The sequence below is a fragment of the Papaver somniferum genome, unplaced genomic scaffold (assembly GCF_003573695.1).
Source record: "Papaver somniferum cultivar HN1 unplaced genomic scaffold, ASM357369v1 unplaced-scaffold_81, whole genome shotgun sequence".
In the NCBI taxonomy this organism is placed as follows: Eukaryota; Viridiplantae; Streptophyta; class Magnoliopsida; order Ranunculales; family Papaveraceae; genus Papaver; species Papaver somniferum.
Window position 1 is genome coordinate 1720216 of NW_020651082.1, and position 9279 is coordinate 1729494.

Consider the following 9279-nt stretch of genomic DNA (forward strand, 5'->3'; position numbering starts at 1 on the left):
AGTACGCGTATTTAGGTTGGTTATTTTCTAAAAACGATTATTCGTGAACTTAAACTTATATAAACTAAGGAATGCATTTTGCAAACCGTGGCTATAAAGTTCATGAATCAATTCGAGTGAATCAAATCGCTTTTGCTTCGATTACGTCTTGTATACTTCTATAAGATCTAAGCAATTGAACAACTCTCTAACTAGTTCATTTGAGTCATTTGAACTAGTTATGGTAAAGAAGAATATGGCTGATATGAAAGTGCTCATATGGCTAACCATTTGGTTAACTATTGTTGAACCAACTAAATGTACATGTTTGGGTACGGTTACACAAACTTAAATAAACGTGCATTTCATTTGTGTGTAACAAGCTAAGTTTCGATCTAATGGTTGAAATATATTAGCTTGAATCTAATCAGGTTTTCATCTGACGGTGAATATTGAATGCTTTATTACCAAGGTAACTTAGATTGCAAACCCTGATTTGAAAGATTATATAAAGGAGAACTCTAGCAACTTGGAAACCTAATCCCCACACCTCTTGTGTGATACTAGTTGTATAAGCTAGAGTCAATTTTGTTTTAACCTTAGGTTTCTACCGAGACCCTGTAGGTTAACGACTTGAAGACTTCATTGGGACTGTGAAGCCAGACCCAACTATTTTCTTTGTAGTTGCGTGATCTGATCTTGCTATTTCTGTCTTACTAAGTACAATCGTAAGATTGACTTGAGATTGATTTCTCCGATAGGCAAGATATAAAAGAAGTCACAAACATCTTCGTCTCATCGTTTGTGATTCCGCAATATCTTCTTTCGCTAGTCGATTAAGATTATTGTGAGGTGATTGATAATTCTAGGCTGTTCTTCGGGAATATAAGTCCGGGTTGTCAATTGGTTCCTGTTCACCTTGATTTATCGAAAGACATACAAAAACTCGTAGGTGTTTCTGTGGGAGACAGATTTTTCTATTACCGTAAACTTTTCTGTGTGATACAAATTTGTTTATTAAAGTCTTCGACTTTGCACTACAAAACAGAGGGCCTTTAGCAAAAACTTATTTGTGACGGGCAACAATCCGTCGTTACTACTGGGGTCACAAAGTGTTTTTGGTGACACTTTGAGCATATTTGTGACGTTTGGTCAACAGTCACGAATAGTTATTCTATTTGTGACGTCTAGCCAACCGTCACAAATAGTTTTCTTGCCGCCGCCAAAAAAATTCGACGGTTACTGTTCCTGGCGCCGAATTTTAGATTCTCATAATCATAGAATTCTGAGAAACCTTAAGCCATTCACACAAAAATTAAAAAGCTCTTCAAAACTCGCATCATTTACACTGAACCAGAAACTTATACTTTTCGTAACAAGTTTTTACATTGTTACACCATACAAACTTAAATATCCGACAGGAAGATGTTTAACTGTTTAAAAACATAAATCTGGACAACATAACAACACCCAGATAGTTAAAAAAAACCTGGTAACTAAGATTATCATTATCCAAAAATGCCCGTGGAAAGTTTGTCCAAGTTCCATGATGACATTCATTTATCATCTCGCGACTCTGCTTCTCCCTTTCTCATCAGGACCTGGTCCAGATACTTATTATACTGATTGAATTTTGAATAGTGGTAAATAAGGTTGTCGTTCACTCGGACTTTGTTGAGATTGATTTAGGCTTGAATATACAAAATACTAAAAACAAAGGAAAATATACAAAATAAGGTTACGGGATGAAGAGATACTAGGACGCAGGATTTCACTACTTTTCATATTCTTGTGGTTGAATCATTAATTCTAAACAATATAGCTCAAACAAAAGAAGTTGTGACTCTAATTCTTTGCCAAAAATAGATTTCATAAAACATTAGTTGTAAGTTGTGAGCATGACGCATCAAAAGTAATTAAAACCAAGCATGCGACATCAAACAAAATAACAAATAATTAGTAGAAATCATAACGCAATTAAATCTATGCAAAAAGTCACATAAAGAATTAATTCATTTACCATAATCATGAAAAGTTGCTTCCTCTGTTGTCCCAGTAATGGGGTCTAGCTCCTCATAATACCAGAGACGATAATATGATTAAATAAATTTATTTTATTAATCACCATTGGAGTTCTCACAATAAATCGTACAATCCTTTTTCTAAAGTAATAATAATCAGAAACAGCAGAAAATAGAATTGAAAATATTAAACTCCAAATGAAATAACGCTCTTGGATCCGGACTGCCCGCCTCCCAAATGTGCTCTCTAGTTCTCTATTTATACACACAAATACACATTACTCAAATATATTCTTCCATAACTCCAAAATCTTCTTCTTTTTAGTAAAAATATCTTCAGAATTTTTTCCTTCTCTTTATTCTATATATTTCTTTACTAAATCCATATCTTCTTTAATTCGCAGAATAAAATCCAAGATAAAATCTTTTAAGGATATCTTTCTTGTTTAATACAAGATAACTTCCCTTTTCTTCAAAACTTCATGTTTATAAGGCAAGAAGATATTCTTATCTTAAAGATAATAAATCCTTTACTGTTGACACCAAATTTCCCGCCAATTTTTCTTTTCAAATCAAGGAAGAATATGGAGTCCCCTTAACCAGTGATGGGGTGCAATTAGCAGCTGGCTCCCTGGGGTGCCCCTTATCAGTTAGGTGCCCCTTATCCAAAATTGAGAGTCCGAATAACATGTATCCTCCGGGTGCCTATACCAACTTTTCGAGCTGAATTTTCCAAAAATGTTTATTTTCCAAAAATACCTACAAACACATAAAACACCATAATATGTAGAAAATCGAGTATCAACAATACTAAAAATTGAGGACAATTCGGTCACAAAAATGTGTATCATATACCAGGCTGCAATGCAAAAAAGTAGCATGTTAGCACCTATTAAATCATCTTCATGTCATTGAAATCTAATGAAAATGAAGAACAGACGGAAGTTTATCAATACAAATCCAAGGATGCACGCACACATGTTATTTGAAGAATTTTATCTTTTATGGAAGAGGGAAATATAAGTATGTATGGCAGGAGACTTGGAAGTGAAGCAGAGTTCGTGAACAAAGCTACCGCTGGCTGAGGAGAGCCTTGGAAGCCTAAATGTGAACTGCCTCTAGATGACAATCCTGCATACTGTCATCTGCACCAGAAGGAACCCAAAACAAAATGAATTCTAGCAGAGCATAGATACAAATAACAACTCCACTTCATCAGGACAAATGGCAGGTTGTATGCACTGTCTAAGACCTGAGACTCTACCTAGTCTGAGGTTAAGGAACGTAAAAATTGCAGTGTGCTTTTTCTATAACAGGATATCTTTTTTCGGCAAACAACTAATACAATTGGAAATTCCAGACAAAAAAGGCTTCATGAGTCCAACATATTGTATATTCCGTCCCCAAAAAAGATTAGATTAAATTGCTACTATTGACAGTTAAAGGAGTTTGGTTACAAGATGAACAACTACATCTGCAACACTATTAAGGAACCTATTGACAAAATTTTCAATCACAGTCAACGATCCAGAAACAGTTGGAACATAGAATGTCTTCTTAACAAGATCCAATTAGGCCAGTCCGGCTACTAATAGGCAATAACCAACAGTTCAGCTGCAGGAAAAGAGTAAAGAATAAAAGAAAACCAGTATGGCGTACCCTACACATTGGTAAGGGTTAAAATCAAAATTCAAGGGTAGCAAAGAACTTTTCATATGGTCACACAGAAAAAAAGAACCCATTGTTTATTTCTCAAGGATTCTCTGTCTCCAACTTCTTGTAAGACGGGACTCTTTGCTTTTAGTCAAGTATGCTTTGAGTTTGTTTTTATGCTCAAAGCTAACACGCGTTATATAAATATTGAAAATCTAAACTTTTTCTTAGAAATAAGATATTGGAATGGAAAGAACAAAATTTAAAAATTAAGAGACTACTCACGGTTTGTGGTAAAACCATCCCAGAGAGCCATGAACTTTGTTTTCATGTTTCTCACAGCTTCGTGGTCAGTAGCACGGCGATGCCTCCAAAAGCCATCAACCTCATCAATAAAGATAATAGTCGGTTGAAGCTTATGAACTAAAGTGAACATGGCAGCAACTGGTAAAAAAACATCAAAGAAATGTTTGAAGTCATAAACGTTATTATGATTGACTTGGACCAGAGATACTCAAAACTGAAGGTAGCATATTTTAACACCCAAGTATAGTTTGCTTTCTTCAAGTATATTAGAGGAACTACTATCTTTTGCCCCCTAAAACAGCATAAGAATCCATTGAAACTGGAATGACAGTTTGAGATAAAAGGCTATCGATATTTTATTAAACTATCAGCACTTACCAAGCTTTTGAGCATCTCCGAACCACTTTCATGTTAACCCTTAACAATACACCTTTCTGTAGACTGAGGAGCTTCCCAGCAAATAATTCAGGTCTTTTGGGGCGGAAGGATAATCAATTCATGCAGCGTTTATTCAAACCACGGACTAATTTTGAATGCAACCATCTCAGATAAAATGGGTACAGCACAACTCCAAGTCCTCAAATACTCAACTACAACCAGAAATGCAAAAAATTGGGGAAACTTAATATCATTCCCATTTTACAATTAATAAAAAAAGAAATTCATAAATGTTTAAAAAGTGACAGGGCCAAGAAATATGAAGTGTAGCTAAGGAGAATTAACATTGAACTTTTGATAATTTCACTTGTGAACTGGACGTCTGGATTGGAGATCAGAAATCTCTAGTTACACGCAGAATTCGTAGTTCAAACGAGAGTATATCTTCTTCACCACTATAACTAGTTAACTACTGTGAGAAAGTAGAAAATTATCTTAAAGAGGATTAAGCGCAAGGAATTCATAACATTTGCTAGTGAGACATTATATCAAACGGGTTATACAGAACAAAACGATGACTAAGATTTGCTCAAACGAGGAAAAAAAAGGTAAGCAGAAAATTGCCCCAAACTGGTGATTGCTTTCAGCTGCTGATGGATACCAAGCATCAAAATCCTTCAAAGAAACCAAAATCCACGCCTAATTCCAACCAAATTAGCAAATCAATAACTTTTGTTTAGGTCAACACAAGAGTCAAGACTCGAATAGCTTTCTGAGGAACTAATGGGAATCATAAGAAACTGAAATTAAACCCATCCAAACTTCAATTAAAAGCAAACCCATCACTAATTTATCAATCTATAAATCAATTTCACACAAAAACAAAGTTAATTAAAGAAACCCTAAATTAAACTTACCTTTCTGTTGAGTTTGAATCAACACACGGATCGACACCATGACCATCAACTATCCCTGATTTCATTCAATTTCTCTAAACCGCAGACCCATAATCTTTATCTCATTATCGATTCTCATTGAAACCTTAATCTTATATGTAAAAACATCACATTTTTCTTCTCTTCTGTGTTCAATCAACTTCTGTAAAAACCCATTAGTGGAACGACAAAGACGAGATGGTAAAAGGGAAGAGGCGAGAGCTATCAGTTTTTCCGGCGGAGAAAAAATGGCAAAAGTTATGTGAAGAAAACCAGATCTATTTGAGATTATGAGAAGATAAGGCCGTGGAAAAAAGAAAAAAACAAAACAAAGAAAAGGTCGGGAAATCATTTACTCTGTCGGAAGCACGAAACCGACCAAAAAATTGCTCCTTTGACTAATCTTAATATTTCCTACGGTTGGTCAAAACACCGTCACAAATAGTGGACTATTTGTGACGCCCCTAAAAGAAACCCTCACTAATAGGACCTATTTTTGTAGTATTGGGTCTTAGCAATTCTTTGTTGTGGGTGAGATCACCTAAGGGAATCAAGTGCGTAGTATCCTGTTGGGATCAGAGACGTATGGAGTGCAAATGTACCTTGGATCAGTGTGAGATTGATTGGGGTTCAACTACAGTCCAGACCGAAGTTAGTTTGTAGTAGGATGGTGTTTGTAGTGGCTTAATACAGTGTGTTCAATCTGGACTAAGTCTCGGGGTTTTTCTGCATTTGCGGTTTCCTTGTTAACAAAACTTCTGGTGTCTGTGTTATTTCTTTTTCGCATTATATTTTATTATATAATTGAAATATCACAGGTTGTGCTTTGAATTGATCAATTGGGAAATCCAACCTTTGGTTGTTGATTGATCCTTGAACATTGGTCTTTGGTACCGTTCAAGTGTTTTCTCTTGTATCACTCGCAGATTTCTATTTGCTTGAGTAAGTATTGAATCGAGAAAGCGAGACATAACTCTTTGATATACTTTTGTTAAGATTGAGTATGACTGTCTAGTTGATTCTCTTAAAAGTATATTGGAGTTAGTCCATACAGATTGCTAAGAGAAATATTGGGTGTGGTTGTTGTACCCCCGCTTCTTCACATACCCATACATAATCACAATAGCATTCAAACAATTATGTCGATGTCTTATATACGAAGTTCAAAAGATAAGCATTATAATTCTTATTGTATTCCTTAATACTACGTCTAACTAGAATGTAATCATTCATGCTTCGTAGTTATGTTTTCAATATGCACGACTTGAAAGATACGTTTGGGAATGAAATAGTTCAAGTCACGTATCACTAACCTCAAGTGGAAGGATGATGTTGTCGTTGTAGCTCCTTACTTCTTCACTTATTCAAGTCTTCGCAATACTTGTAATGTCTCATATCCTAATACTTTCAAGCTAACCTATACGAAGTTGAATCTAGTATATAATCAAGCGACTCTTTAAATGAGTTTTGGTTCACTAAAATATGACAACCAAACTTGATATATCAACGCTTGGTGGGTTCAACCGAGGTATGCTCTAACAGAAATATGTGTTGGAAGCTTTTTTTTTTATCTACGTTCATCATTATTCTTGACGAGTTTAGTTGGAAACAATTTATTTGTTGGACACTAAATATTAAGTCAAAAGATGATCATGTGAAAATCGCCTTGAAACATCTTACATGGTTTGTGTGAGACAATCATTTGATGTCTACTCGAAAAGTTTCGTATTGATCATTCAATCACTTGAAAATTACTTATAAGCTAATAGTTTGTGTGAGATAACTATTGTCGTCTTCTAAGGATGTTTCAATGATTGAAATGGGAGTTTAGAACTATTAACCCTTGTCTGGATACATCACAGTATGCATACCAGTATGCAAACTGTGTCGTCATGATTCATGTCCGGAAACCTTGTTTTCGTACCTAGTATGCGAACTGTTTTAATTGTTAAAGTCCGGTAACCAATTATGCATACCCGTATGCGAACGGTTCTACCTGAGTTAAGGTCCGGGGCGGCAGTTTGCATACTGGTATGTTAACTGCTGGACAAAGACCAAAGTCCGAAACTATAATTTGTGTACCCCTTTGCAAACTTAGTGGTTTAAATTCTAAAATCGGTTAAGTATGTTTTCATATTCATGAACAAATATATTTATGAATTAAGGAATGCAATCTTTGAAACCGTGGCTTAATGTTCATGAATTGATTCAATTGGTTCATATATATTTATGTGAAATAGTGAACAATTGAACAACTCTATTTGAAACATAATTGAATTCATTTGATTATCTTTCGTGTTTGATTGATCATCATAGTTTATCTAGAAGTGTTAGATGAATGTGGTTAAGACAAAAGTGTTCATATAGCTAACTTCGGTTAACTGTTATTTAGCCAACTCAATATACATGTTTAGGTACGGTAACCCATATCTAAATGAAGGTATATTTCATTTGTGTGTAACAAGCTAAAACCATATAACGGTGGAGAGATTTTGCTTTGGCTTTAAGCAAACTAAGCTTGAATCTTAAATCAGGTTTTCATCTGACGGTGAATATTGAATGCTTTGTTACTAAGATATCTTAGCTTTGATTGAAATCAAACCCTGATTTGAAAGACAATATAAGGGAGAACTCTAGCAACTGGAAAATCTAGTCCCGACACTTTACTGTGTCCTAGTTGCTTCTAGAGTCGATTCTCCTTTAACATAGGTTTTTACAAAACAATTATAGGTTAACGACTTGAAGACTTCATTTGGGATTCGTGAAGCCAGACCTAACTATTTAGTTGTGTGACCTGATCTTGCTTGTTATACCTATTGAGTACTATCTTCTCTAATATTAACTCGAGATTTATCTCCGATAGGTAAGATATAAAAAGTAATCACAAATCTCTTCGTCTTATTCTTTGTGATTCAACAATAACTTCTTATACTACCATATAGTTAAGTTATTGTGAGGTGATTAATATTTCTAGGCTGTTCTTCGGGAATATAAGACCGGATTATCAATTGGTTTATGTTCACCTTGATTTATCAAAAGATGAAACAAAAGCTTCATAGGTACTTCTGTGGGAGACAGATTTATCTATCAGAATAGACTTGTCTGTGGGAGATAGATTTGTTTATAAGTCTTCGACTTTGGGTCGTAGCAACCCGTAGTTGTGGGTGAGATCAGCTAAGGGAATCAAGTACGTAGAGTCCTGCTGGGATTCAGAGGCATAAGGAACGCGACTGTACCTTAATCGATGTGAGACTTGGTTAGGGCTCAACTACATTCCACATACAGTGAGGTGTTCAAAACTGGACTAGGTCCGGGGTTTTTCTGCTTTTGCGGTTTCCTCGTTAATAAAACTTCTGGTGTCTTTTCCGCATTATATTTGTTTATGTAATTTAAATATCACAGGTTGTGCGTATATCAATCAATTGGTAAATCCAACCTTTGGTTGTTGATATAAATTGATTGATACTTGGGCATTGGTCTTTGGTACTGTCCAAGTTATATCTCATATCAATCGGGCTCAAAGATTTCTATTTGTTCGATTGCATATTGTATTGAGAAATTGATATATAACTCTTTGAAATATTTCTTGATTGAGATCGCTTTATAATATGGTGCTCTCGGAATTATATTAAAGTTAGTCGGGTATGGTTGTTATACCCCCGTTTTTTCACAAACTTTACAAATCTGGAACTTACAATTCCCGAGGAGCAGCCTAGGTTCTTAACCACCTCTCAAAAAAAATCGTTGAAATATCAACTAAGATCGTTCTTTAGATATCAATCTTGAGAAATCACAAAGTCTGAGATGAAGAAAACTTCGTGATCACTACCTATCTTTCCTGGAAGAGATTAAGAAATCCTCGATAATAAAAAATCAAGATCATAATTCATGAACTATTAAGGTAAATATAGTCAGACCCGTCTTCACGAATCCCCAAGCGAAGTCTTTTCAATTATAGGCCTAAAAGGTCAATAGAGACGACTCTAAAATCAACTAGAACACATTAT

The 9279-nt window shown here is 35.0% G+C and overlaps 1 long non-coding RNA gene across 1 annotated transcript; it reads right to left on the reverse strand.

The window, feature by feature from the left end:
• Positions 1 to 2830: 2830 nt before the first annotated feature.
• On the reverse strand, positions 2831 to 5551 carry LOC113345161. Its single transcript, XR_003358028.1, has 4 exons — positions 5255 to 5551; positions 4338 to 4549; positions 3939 to 4097; positions 2831 to 3145 (listed from the first exon to the last, which is right to left on the reverse strand). It is a non-coding gene; the product is annotated as an uncharacterized LOC113345161 (long non-coding RNA).
• Positions 5552 to 9279: the final 3728 nt, after the last annotated feature.